Here is a 12,716-nt window from a genome sequence, read left to right as displayed (position 1 = left end):
TAGATGGTTCGTAATTGAATAAATCCTTGTTGTCTTTAGAAGATATGGGAAAGAGAAGTTTCGAGACTACTAAGCGATCGACTGTGAATTTATGGGTTTGTTTGCTACGAATGTAGCAGAACTATTGGTTCTTTGTTCTTCTTCAGATTTAGGTAAATCAGGAAAACCTGGGATAACAGACTCTTAAGTATTTTTATGATTTTCATAATGTATGTGTTTTTTTGGAGTTGATATAAGAATTCTAAGGTACTAGGTATCTGCAACGAATGTTGAGAACATTCTTTAGTTTATAAAACTCTCAACCATTATAGTCTGTCAAACACATTGCTCAATGTCAGTTGTGAACCGGCTAAAATTTGGTCGAGGTGTTTGAACTAAAGGATTAATTTGGTAATTTTAGTTGAAGATATGCTAAAATTTTAATAAGTGTTCTCATCGTGCGTTAAAGCATCTATATAACTCTTATATTTAGTATTGGTGAGGTTTGCAATATTATTAGTTTTTGTTTTCTACTCTGAAACTATTAAGTAAGGATCAACCAGGTAATAATGTTGGCTAGGTGAAACATCTGCCTACTCCGCATCATACAATTTTAGTGTTTAATTAAACTAAAATGTCAAAATATTTATCTATTTTGTTCGATGTTTTATAATTTGGATGGCCATATTTTTTGTTTTTGCTTTAACCCAAAATTCGTTTGTACTTGTCCGAATACATATGATTAATATATTTTAATTAATTAATAGATTGCACTATTTGTTTGGTGTGGTTGTGGCAGGTGCCCTCCAGTCCAGCCCCTATTTCAACTTACTTTTGTTAGAGTTACGATTTAAAGTCGTTTGCTTCGATTATAAGGTACTTATTATCGTTTTCCAAAAAATTTGATTTTTTTTGGTTGCTTTGCAGATCCAGAAGTGAGTTGAGGTCACATCGATAGTAAGAGACAAAGTATATATTGCAACCTAGAAACACAATAGCAAATTTCTATCAATTTAATATCATATAATATCGCGGTTTTTAATTTTGATTAAATGAATACATATGGTTCCGTTATGGTTTTCATTTAAAACCGAAACCACTACTAACCGAATCAAACCAATAATATTAATAAATATTTTTAATATAATATAATATTAAATGTTTCTCCATTTTATATTTATTTTCCACTTGTTACAGTTTTAATCTCCAACTTTAATATTAAATATTTTTGTTATTGTGTTTCTAGGTTGTAATTTAAATGTTTTAAATGTTTTTTTAATTGTAATTTAATCAAGTAATTTATAACACAAATAAAAATATTTAAAATTAAAGTTGAAATATAAAGATTTTAAAAATCAAAAGTGAACAATAAATATGAAACGTAGTGAGCATATATATATATATATATATATATATATATATATATATATATATATATATATATATATATATATATATATATATATATATATATACTAGTCGTTACCCGCGCAAAGCTGCGGACAACAATTAGTTTCATTCGACAATTAGTTCAATTTAGAAACATGTTATATTTCAACACAAAACAAATACTTAATTCAACAATTAGTTCAATTTGTGATGTTTTAATCATCAGATCATAATAACTTAAGATAGACAAACTCAAAAAAAAGCTACATATAATTATTTATTTGTTGGGTGTACAATATTAATCACAGGACACATTTGAAATATACGCATCGTCATCGTTGAAGTTTTGGTAAGACATTTTTGATTGCCTACAATATCAAAATATCATTTACTGTATAACGCACACTGTGTTTATGTGAAATTTATTTTTTAAGTTTTGTCGATTGTTGTAATTTGATAGGTAAATTTGAAATGATAGTTTGAGAATAAGTTAACATAGAAGTTTCTTAAACAAAGTAGTTCTTAAGAAAATATTTGTAAATATTAAGAGATTTTTAATATATTTTAGACAATCGTTTTAGTCAATTTTATCATGTTTTTATTACCATTTCATTAACAAACTATCAAAATTTAAGAATATTATTAACGATAAAAAAAATTAAAAAAAAAAAAAAAAAAAAAAAAAAAAAAAAAAAAAAACAATCGTGATATCAAATAAATACAATACCCTTACGGGTGTTTTTGATTGTTAAAGTTAAAACTAATTACATTTCAACCTTTTGGCTTTTACATCCTATCAAAAGCCAACAATATCTAATGGTCAATTAAATCATATAAACTGCTATGTACATTTTGTTCAACATTTTTTTTCATTTTGATTAAAATGTGTCTTTTAAACACCACCATGATCGTAACATGTTTTCCTCTAGACATAAACTTATTAATAAGACTCTTTTCTCAGCCACAAAAGAGAAGAACTTAGTTGTCTAATGTGTGAATGAAGAAAAATGACAAGTAATAATCTATGCATACCAGATAAGGACAATCCTAATTAAAAATCATAGTCACTTTGACCTGAAATAATTAAATGCAATTAATGATAAATAAAAATATCTAAAATCCAAAGTAATTATCTAGACAAATAAATAGAGAAGATGAGAGGCATATGTAGTGTAAGACCTCAACGAAAGAATATCGACTTACTTTTATCTATTTCGATGATGTAGCATCCTATTGCAGTATCAAATCATTTTAGCAGCAAAATGACAAGAGAATTGGTCATTACAGTCAATAAAATCCAATCTACCAACCTAACGGACTGGAATAATCAAAACCATCACCACTTGATAGCAGCTCTTCCACCAGAAAACTCTTACTTATTTATTTTTTTAAATTCTCTCTCAGAAATTTCATCAAATGGTTTCTATGCATCTATAAATTGGACAGTAAGTACAGGTTCTACAATAAAGATCAAATGTAAAATAAAAAACTAACTTGTAAAACATCAAGAATAATGAAGAAAACAAAAAAATCAGTATGAAAAACTAACCTCCAGCCATCGGATTTTCATCCGGGTTCGTCTCATTAAAAGAGCTAGGGTTTTTCTTATGAATATAGATAAGGAGATGACACTGGTCGTGGTGCGATGGTTAGTAAATCGAGAGATCAAAGATATATATGATTTGTTATTTATCCTTGTTAACAAAAACATTCGCATAGATTTTTATTCGGTAAGAAAGAAAAAAATAAAAAATCTTAGATTTGTCACTTGCCTTATTTAATGAAGGGAGATGATAGCTTGGAATTGATTTCAGACCACTCCCGAGTTATAGCAAAGAAAAGAAGAGAAGAGAAAAGAAAGTAAGGAGAGAAAAGAAGAGAAAAGAAAGGAAAAAGAAATTGTCATTTGTGCTCCCGAGTTGGAGAGAAATGGAAGGAAAGTTAAACATTTTGTTCTTTCCTTTCAAATCCTCCCAAATCGAGAGGAAAGGTAGGAGGGAAAGTTTTCCTTCCATTTCCTTCCACTTCCTTCCTTTAATGAAACTCGGGAGCATCATTCTCTCTTGCTTTCCTCTCATTTCCTCCCATTTCCTTTCTTTTCTCTCTTTAAGTTGAACTCGGGAGCGGGGTGGAAATGAACGGATGTGAACGATCTAAGTCCATATAGTTGCTATTAAAAGGAATCGTTGGAGTTGAAGAGGCGGAAACGGTGAGATGGAATACAGGGTTCCACATATCCTCGACGGTGCTTCCAGTTCTTGACATATTTAGTGTGTACCTTCAAAAGATCATTCAAGGGGGTGTTTGGCTTAGCTTTTAAAAGCCCAAAAGTTCTTTTTGAAAAAGTTACAAAAAGTCAGGATTTCTTGACTTTTCCAAAAAAATTCATTTTCCTTATATAAAAACTGCAAAAGTAACTTTCAAAACAAGGTTGCCAAACATCTTTTCATTTTTTTTCTTTTTCAAAAAGGACTTTTGGATTTGAAAAGCTAAGCCAAACATCCCCCAAATCAGAAAAACTTCACAAGATCATTAAAATCATAAAAACTTCACCTATAATTGAAACTTGAAATTTAGGTGAAACGTTGTTATGTGTGTAAGATTTGTATCACATACATTGTCCCAAACTCCAATCGAGCAAAAGAAACTATAGAAAAAAAATCGTTGCTTACCTTCACCCTGATTTTTTAGAGAGAACACAAACAAGGGGAGAGAGAAAGAAAAGGAGGCTAGTAAATTCGAAATGGGTGTTATTAGTGTTTTTAAATAGATTGATCGGAGGCTAGTGAATACTGATTAACATTGACCAATTCAAATCCCATACTTTAAGCAAACATTTAGGGAATTCAAATTTGACTTAGTTTTTCAGCTTAAATCTTACCGTATTTGAATTATGATTGTCATTATAGTAATAGTTTCTTGTACTTTAAGCTTAAATATTTGGACGTCTTAAATGTATTTTTAGAAATAATAAGGTTTGTATTATATATATATATATATATATATATATATATATATATATATATATATATATATTAAGAAATGAAAATTTAAAGGGAAATTATATAGAATTAGATATGATAAGTAATATTCTATCAATACAACTAGCTGGGGTACCCCGCTACGCGGGGTTCGGTTGATCATGATTTTATTTTTTTTCTTTTTCAGTATGTATTGAGAAGTAATGTTAGTGTTTTAATGGATATTTTATTTTTGTTACATATACATATGTATGGTAAATTTACTAGATAAAAATAATGGGGAACGCCGCTTTGCGGGGTATGGATTTGAACAGCTCCGATCATTTTGAGATGCAAAATCCTATGAAAAAACTCAACTCTACATGGGAGTCAACAAATCAAAGGCAATGGAGAGCAGTCCTTTTGCAAGCTGGAGGTTGTGAGGTTCCGATTCCTGGCTTTAGGGGTGGTGTTGATTCCATTCCAAGTGTTTTAATAAGAAGTTCCTTTCCTAAAGAAAAAAAAATGTATTAACATAAATCATTCTCACATTCCATTCCTTTCTGATTCCACCAAACAAGACTTACACTTCCAGAAAACTATGGGCTTGGAATTCTTGTTGCCATTGATCTAAAAATCGAGTTACTTAAAGTGGGGAATTGAATTGTGAATTTGGCAAGAGACATATGCCTCCAACATCATTCTCACATTCATCACAAGGAGCTAAAATATTTGTGTAAACAAAATAGGTTTCTCATTAGGGGTAAAAAAAGGTAACTTACACCAAATCTTTACCCTGTGTAGAAAAATATGCCTAAGTTTGTTGTTGAATTTGGTGTTATTATTTTTTTACTACGAATTTTCTCAATCACTTGGGGGGAACAGTTAACCTTGTACTGTACTCTGATCTTTATGGGGATCCTTGATATAAATTTGATTATCTGCATGTATGTAATAAAGATAAATATTAAATATTATGTCATATCAGGTAAATTTCCAATTATGCCCTCATGATTTATGCCTACTACCTCCATGATTGTTGGTTTCCTTCATCACAACTTCTTATGTCCATATCTGTAAATCTTTCAAAGTTTGAGATGTAAAAGAAAAAGGAAGCCTCTTAACGTAGTAGATGTGTTAAATGACAAAACTACCCTTGATGAAAGCCATAGACAAAATGCTCACCGCAATATATGTCCCACCATTAAGAGCCATTTGATGCCATCTACATCTGTTTGTGAAAACAAAAACACATTTGGATTCATTCGAGAGGACTGCATTTTGAAACTTTTGGATTATAAAAAATAGTTACATTATTGGCAAAAATAAACAGCTTTTGTTACCAACCGTTTCTTCTGGAGAAAGAGTTGAACCACAAAATATGAAATTCTTTCTTCCTTTTAATTGTGTTGTGATATGATTCATATATGTAGATATTCTGTACACAGAATAGAAAAAAGTAGATAAAAGGAGCTAGAATATTATATATAACATTTACATGGAAAATAGTTACAGTAATATATAAAAGTAATACTACCATTTTTCATGATTTGGACAAAACAACAACGTAGCAAAGGAACAAAATTAAAACCTTATGATATTAGTACAATAGAAAATTGAATGACAACAAATTCCGCATAAATGGTAGATTACATGATCCCATCTCTATTCCAAAATGTAACATACACATGACACATGATAAGTTTATTTACATGATTCATATAGCAACTAAGAATAGTCACCTTAACATGTCTAGTTATCTATAGCATCACTACCCTAACTAATTTCCTTCGAAACCATTTGTTTCTTTTGAAAATCTGTTACTTTGAACTAAGCATGTAGTGTAACTCAAAGTCTAAAAGATAATTAGCAATATGAATTTGTTAATTTGCAATATGAATTTGTTAACATTCATAATTCTTACTTAAAAGTCAAAGATTTTTTTATCAATTAATATGTAAAAAAAATCACCAACTGCATTAACACTATTATAAATCTAGAAGTCAAAAATTTATGAATGGTGGGAAGTCAAAAATTTAATAATGGTTTGCAAAGTCTTCAAACTGAAAATTTTAAGTAGTAGCCAAATAGGTTTACATGAAAAGATGCATTTATGGTGAAAAACATTTACAGTTTTATGTGACTTTTAGAAGGCCACATGTATTATTTACTTGTACAATAACTTCTTCACCATAGTTCTGTTTGACTGCAGACATGAACTCTTCAAGTAACTCATAATATCCCTGCAAAAACAAAAAATTAAAAAGTCAAAACTTGCATTTATATCAAAAAGAGGACATGATTAAGTTGAAATAAATCTTCTACCTTTCCAGTGGTCCTCTTTTGTTTAAGACCAATATAGAATTCATCATCGAGTAGCTTCTAATTATTTGTCCCTACATCAATGGTTATTCGTAATTCAAAGTGTTTTTTAATATCTACCAAATAAAATAAGTCGAAATGAAAGTACTCAAACAACTAACTATAGAAGGCCTAACACCTCCAAGTGCAGTATATAAAGCGAGTTTCCTAATTGGAATTCCCAAACCATGTACAAATTTAAATAGTATTTTAGAATACAACGTTGTTACATATGTAAAAATCTATAATGACATTGATGAAAATAATCATGAAGGAAAGAAAAGTTAGCTTATGTTACCTGACACCCAATATCTCCAAGTCCCAATATACGTTCTCCATTTGTCACCACAAATACTCCTCTCAGGCCAGTTCTTGAGCACCTCAAGCATCTTTCCCCTGTGAATTTGAGTTATTTCATTGTCAAGTCATGCTAATTTAAAGTAATTTAAGTTAAGTTAGGCTAATGTGAGAGGTGTACTTGTAACGACCTGTCTCTGGTATGTTGTTTTCATGTTATTTATTTAGAAGTTTTAAGAGGGACTCGGTGAGTCTATTGCCAGACTCGTCGAGTAGAGACGGGATCTTGAGCAGTGTATAGATCGGCGACTCGATGAGTCCATATTCGGGACTCGACGAGTCCGCCTGCCAGGTAGAAACCCTAAATCCCCGGGTTTGCACCATATTTAAACCATCTTATGAGTCCGAAACTCGTCTCCTTCACCCTCAGAGCATCATTTAGCAAACCATAACCATTCCCTTGAGTATTTGAGCATTTCTTGTGTGAATCTTGAAGTTTTGGAGAGAAGAAGGAGGCTAGATCCAAAGGAGTTGAAGAAGATCCAAGATCTTGCACCATTATAGAGCTTATTGAGGTAATAATCGGATTTCCTTCTGTTTCTACGATTGATTCTCCATTATAAGCACATTTAGTCCATTTTATCCATTTCTTATCTTGTTTATAGTAGAGAGATCACATTGGGTTGTTTAGCCTTCGGATCTAGCCATGTTTCAGTTCCAAAACGTAGATCTAACACCTTTATGGAGCCATTTTGCATGATAACCCTAGATCTACTCTTTTAAGTGCCTTTTCAACTTTTAAATCCATTTTCATGCATATGTACACGTAAAGTTGGAAACTTTACGTGGTAAATAAGCCTTAGAAACTCAGATCTATAAATTGTATGCAGTGGTTTTGAGCAAAATCGAGTTTTTAGTAACTGCATGCATGTGACTCGGCGAGTCGTTCTTCGGACTCGGCGAGTTGAGCCGCGAGTCCCCGATCTTTCCCCTTTGAGTGATTCTGAGTGGGGACCAGTGAGTAGTAGAATGGACTCAATGAGTCGGAGGTTAGATGCAGTAATGGAGGGACTCGACGAGTTGTTCATACAACTCGGCGAGTCTAAGGCAATCTTCATAGATTCAAGAACAACTCGTTGAGTTGTTCATACAACTCGGTGAGTCGGAATTAGATAGCCTGAGTTCTAAAATCGAAAGGGAACTCATCGAGTTTATGTCGTACTCGACGAGTAGCAGCGAACAGGGTTGAGAAGTGAGAGTAGGGACTCGGCAAGTTGGCGGCCCAACTCGGCGAGTCAGGTCAACTGTAAGTTGACTTTGACCAGGAGAGTTGACTTTAGCCAGGGGTAAAAGAGTCATTTAACCCCAATACAGTTATTAGTATTTGATTGAGTGTATTTGTGGAATTGTAGCTGAGGAGATACCGGAGCAGCAACAGATAGCTTCCAGAGCCATACACTTAGCAGCTAGATCACGAGGTGAGTTTCCTTCCAGTAGGAACGGGTCTAAGACCATAATGCCAGCCCGTTTAGCTAGTAGTAGTTTTCGGACATCGGTCCGATGCAGATTTTAGTATGTTTGATGCCTTCGTGGCTCAGATAGGATTTATGTGTTGTGTGTTCCGGGTTACAGCCTGATGCAGTATGCAGTTTATGTGTTCATGCTAGTTGATGGCATCACACACACCACAACTTCAGTTGTCCTGGGAGTTGTTTTTAGTTTTTCATAGATGTGATTTGATACAGTCTTGATGCAGTTTACTCATAACACTTTGTTATTGTTTTTGAGATATTGACGTACGAGTTTTACCTTATGATATTATCATGATGTTTTTAGTAATTATTAAACAAAAATTTTTGGGTCGTATTTTTGGATGTTTCAAGTTGGTATCAGAGCCTTGGTTTGAGGGATTCGGATACACTTTCGGGTGTGTCTGAACTCAAACTAAGGAAACGGTAAAGATTTTCAAAAGAAAAATGTCTTTGAAAGTGGTTTTTGAAAAAGAATTTAGAAAGAAGAAGAGTTTTTATAAGAGGAAAATGGTGTGGCGTATGCGATCAACCGAGATCAAGTAAGTACTCCCAAATTATCCATACAAGTTATGTTATGATTGTCAGTTTTAGTTTCAGTAGAACAACATGCTAGAATAGGACTAAGGATCTAGGAGGATGCCTTATGTGCCTGCTATATGTGTTTCAACTTTACAAGATTTGCATGCTAGTATTGAGTAGACAATAGTAGGATAGCCTGTTTAGGTTATGCCTGATAGTATGAGCTTAGCATTGTATGCTAGTTCAGTATCTCGTTATGAGAATAGATTTGCTTGAGTAGTTTCATGTATCCGAATGCTGCTTGCTTTGTGCTTTGTGGGACTCTGAGTGATGGGAGTTAGCCATTAGGTGAATACGTCACATCACATATGATCAAGGTTGAATAATCTCAGAGTGTTGGATTTGGCCCTATTGTGCAGCTCTTATTTGAGTCTAACCGTTGTAGGGATGAGTCTTTTACTCAAAGGATTATCTGAACCTCATCACATGTGATGGTATTCAGGTGATGACTAATTAGTATTACAAGGAGGCCTTCAGCAGCTGAGGATTGGTTTGAATAGAGTCATAGATTTCCCTAGGGCAAGCCTAGGATGAGAGTAGCGGAGATCAGTAGTAGTAGAAGTGACTTGGTGGAGTCAAGGCAGTTCTTGAGGAAAGTATGGATAGATGTGGAAGGTAGTATGGGCCTGTACTACTGAAAGCAGAGGATCCATACTCGAATCAAGGAAAGCTGAGACAAGACCAGGAAACTAGTATTGGTATCAATTATCCCTTGAGATATCTCAGTTTTCTGATGTTGCTATGATTTGTTTCAGAATGGTAGTTTTGCGTTCGAGGCCAACAATCAGCAGTTTAGGTGCAGGAGGGGGATCAGGATCAGGCCCGGAGACCGGGCAGTTGGATGAGCAGACCAGAGAGTTTCTTTCTTCAGAGATTACTCGTATCATACTGGAGCAGACTCCTGTGATCTTCGGTTCGATCAAGGAGGGTATCCTAGAGCTGATGGATGAGAGATTGGGCACCTTCTGTGCCGAGGTGGCGGCCATGATGGGGTCGCGCACACTTACATTCAGGGAGTTCAGGGCATGTAGAGCTCCAGATTACCACGGGGTGCGGGACCCCATAGCGAGTACTAGATGGTAAGCGGATGTGGCCAACGCTTTCCGCACGAGCAGGTGTCCCGAGGGGGACAAGGTTAGATTGGTGTCCTGTCTTCTGAAGGACAGGGCACGGGATTGGTGGGAAGAGGTCGGATATACCATTGGAGATGATGCAGTGCTAGATGCCATGACCTGGGCTGATTTCTCCACCAGGTTCAAGGCGGAGTTTGCACCGGTTATTGAGGTACAACAGTTAGCCAGAGAGTTTCAGCATTTAAGAATTGGCTATGGATTCCAATGATTGGTGGATTAAGACAGAAGATTTTAGATGAAGCCCATAAATCTAAACTATCAATACATCCTGGTACACGCAAAATGTACTATGATGTACGGGCTGATTATTGGTGGCCAGGATTAAAGAGAGACATTGGAAGATATGTACAAGAATGCTTGATATGCTTACAAGTCGAAACAAAGCACCAAAAGCCTTACGGAACCCCAGAAAGTATTAGTGTTCCTGTATGAAAATGGGAAGAATTGTCCATGGATTTTATTACCAAATTGCCAAAGACTACTAGATAGCATGATAGCATTTGGGTAATTGTCGATCGTCTGACTAAGAGTGCACATTTTCTTGCCATGCGTGAAGCAGCTCCAATGGAGAAATGCGCACAAGTATACCTAGATCAAAATTGTTGCAAGACATGGCGTGCCATTGAAGATCATTTCCGATCGTGATACTCGTTTCACTTCTCATTTTTGGGCGAGTATGCAACGTGAATTGGGATCTCGAGTTGCTCTTAGCACAGCTTATCATCCCCAGACAGACGTTCAGACGGAGAGAACAATCGAAACAGTAGAAGATATGCTTTGTGCATGTGTTTTAGAGTTTGGTGGTAACTGGGATAATTATTTATTGCTTGTCGAATTTTCATATAATAACAATTACCATGCTTCAATCAAAATGTCACCATATGAAGCATTATATGGTTGCAAGTGTCGTACTCCATTATGTTGGCGTGAAGTAGGATAGAAAATCGTAGGAGGCCCTGAAATAATTCAAGATACCACCGACAAAATTCAAATCATACGTGAAAGAATGAAAGCGGCCTAGGATCGACAAAAGTCCTATACAGAAAAGAGGAGATGACCCATAGAATTCCAGTTGGGTGATTTCATAATGCTGAAGGTATCCCCATGGAAAGGTCTTATACGATTTGGAAAGAAAGGAAAACTAAGACCCAAATTTGTTGGTCCTTTCAAAATCATCCAAAGAATTGGTAAGCAAGCATACTGCTTGGAATTACCTGAAGATTTGGCAGGTATTCATGATGTCTTTCATGTGAGTTATCTGTGCAAATGCTTGAACATCTATGATGAAACGGTTCCATTATCCCAGGTGAAATTGGATAATAAGTTAAGATATATAGAAGATCCTGAAGAGATCGTGAATGAAAGAACAACTAATTTATGTAATAAAGAAGTAGAGTTGGTGCTTATCAAGTGGAAACACCATCGAAGCCCAAATTATACTTGGGAAAATAAGAGTGATATAAAACCAAAATATCCCCATTTGTTTTAACTGCTGTAATTTCGAGGACGAAATCCTCAAAAGCAGAAGGTATTTGTAACATACACGTTTAGTTATCGTGTATTGAAAATTATAAAAGTGAATAATATTATGAAATATTATGTGAATTTGAATGTTGAGTTATAACAGATGGATTTTACTAGAAATAAAGTAAATCTATGCTTAGAATCATTCAAAAAGTATTGGAAGTTTTATGAGATTCAAATCAAATGCCAAATAGTGAAATTTAGCGAAAATATAAAATTTGAAATAAGTAAAATTTTATTATTTAAAGTTGTAAAGAATCTCGTTAGAAAAGTTTAGGCGAAAACCTCGTCGAAATCCAAGTTATAACAAAGAAGTTATGACCAATCGAATATCCGCGATAAAACCGGCAAACACTATGTCCCGTAAAAAGTGAGTTTCCGATAAACTACTTTTTAGCCTTAGTGATTTAAATGAAAATTGTATAACTCGCTAAAATAATAAACTTTCATATAAAGAATTTTTAAATCTGACTTCGTATGAGTAAATTATGATTTTTCTAAGTTTCGGAATAGCAGTTGACAATTAAAAACTTGAAATAAAGATCGAGCAATATTTAGCCGACACAACCTAAACAAGAATCGAAGGTCTCATCAATAGTAGTACAACAGTAAAAATTCTGACAAAAACGGACGTCGAATGAAGAAGTTATGAGTTTTTAACGGATTTTCCTATCCCAGTCTGTTAAAAATAATAATATTAAAATTAAAGTCAAAATTTTCCAACGAAGTCTAAAAGAAAGTTGTAAAGCATAAATTTACCTATGTGTGCATATAAAGAACGTCAAAAACGAATCTCGTATGAGAAAGTTATGGATTTTAGAAGTTCGGGGCTTAAAAACCGAGGAAATAGTGGATAATACCGGGAATTTTCGCACGAATAGTACCGGTCACATCACCCTCTCTCCGAGCTGGCCACGTATCCTAAGCAACTGCGTCATCCGAGTCGTGGCGCGTCCGAGGAG

This window comes from Lactuca saligna, chromosome 9, assembly GCF_052625555.1.
Source record: "Lactuca saligna cultivar CGN05327 chromosome 9, ASM5262555v1, whole genome shotgun sequence".
NCBI classification, from domain to species: domain Eukaryota; kingdom Viridiplantae; phylum Streptophyta; class Magnoliopsida; order Asterales; family Asteraceae; genus Lactuca; species Lactuca saligna.
Note: the sequence above shows the minus strand (reverse complement) of the source record.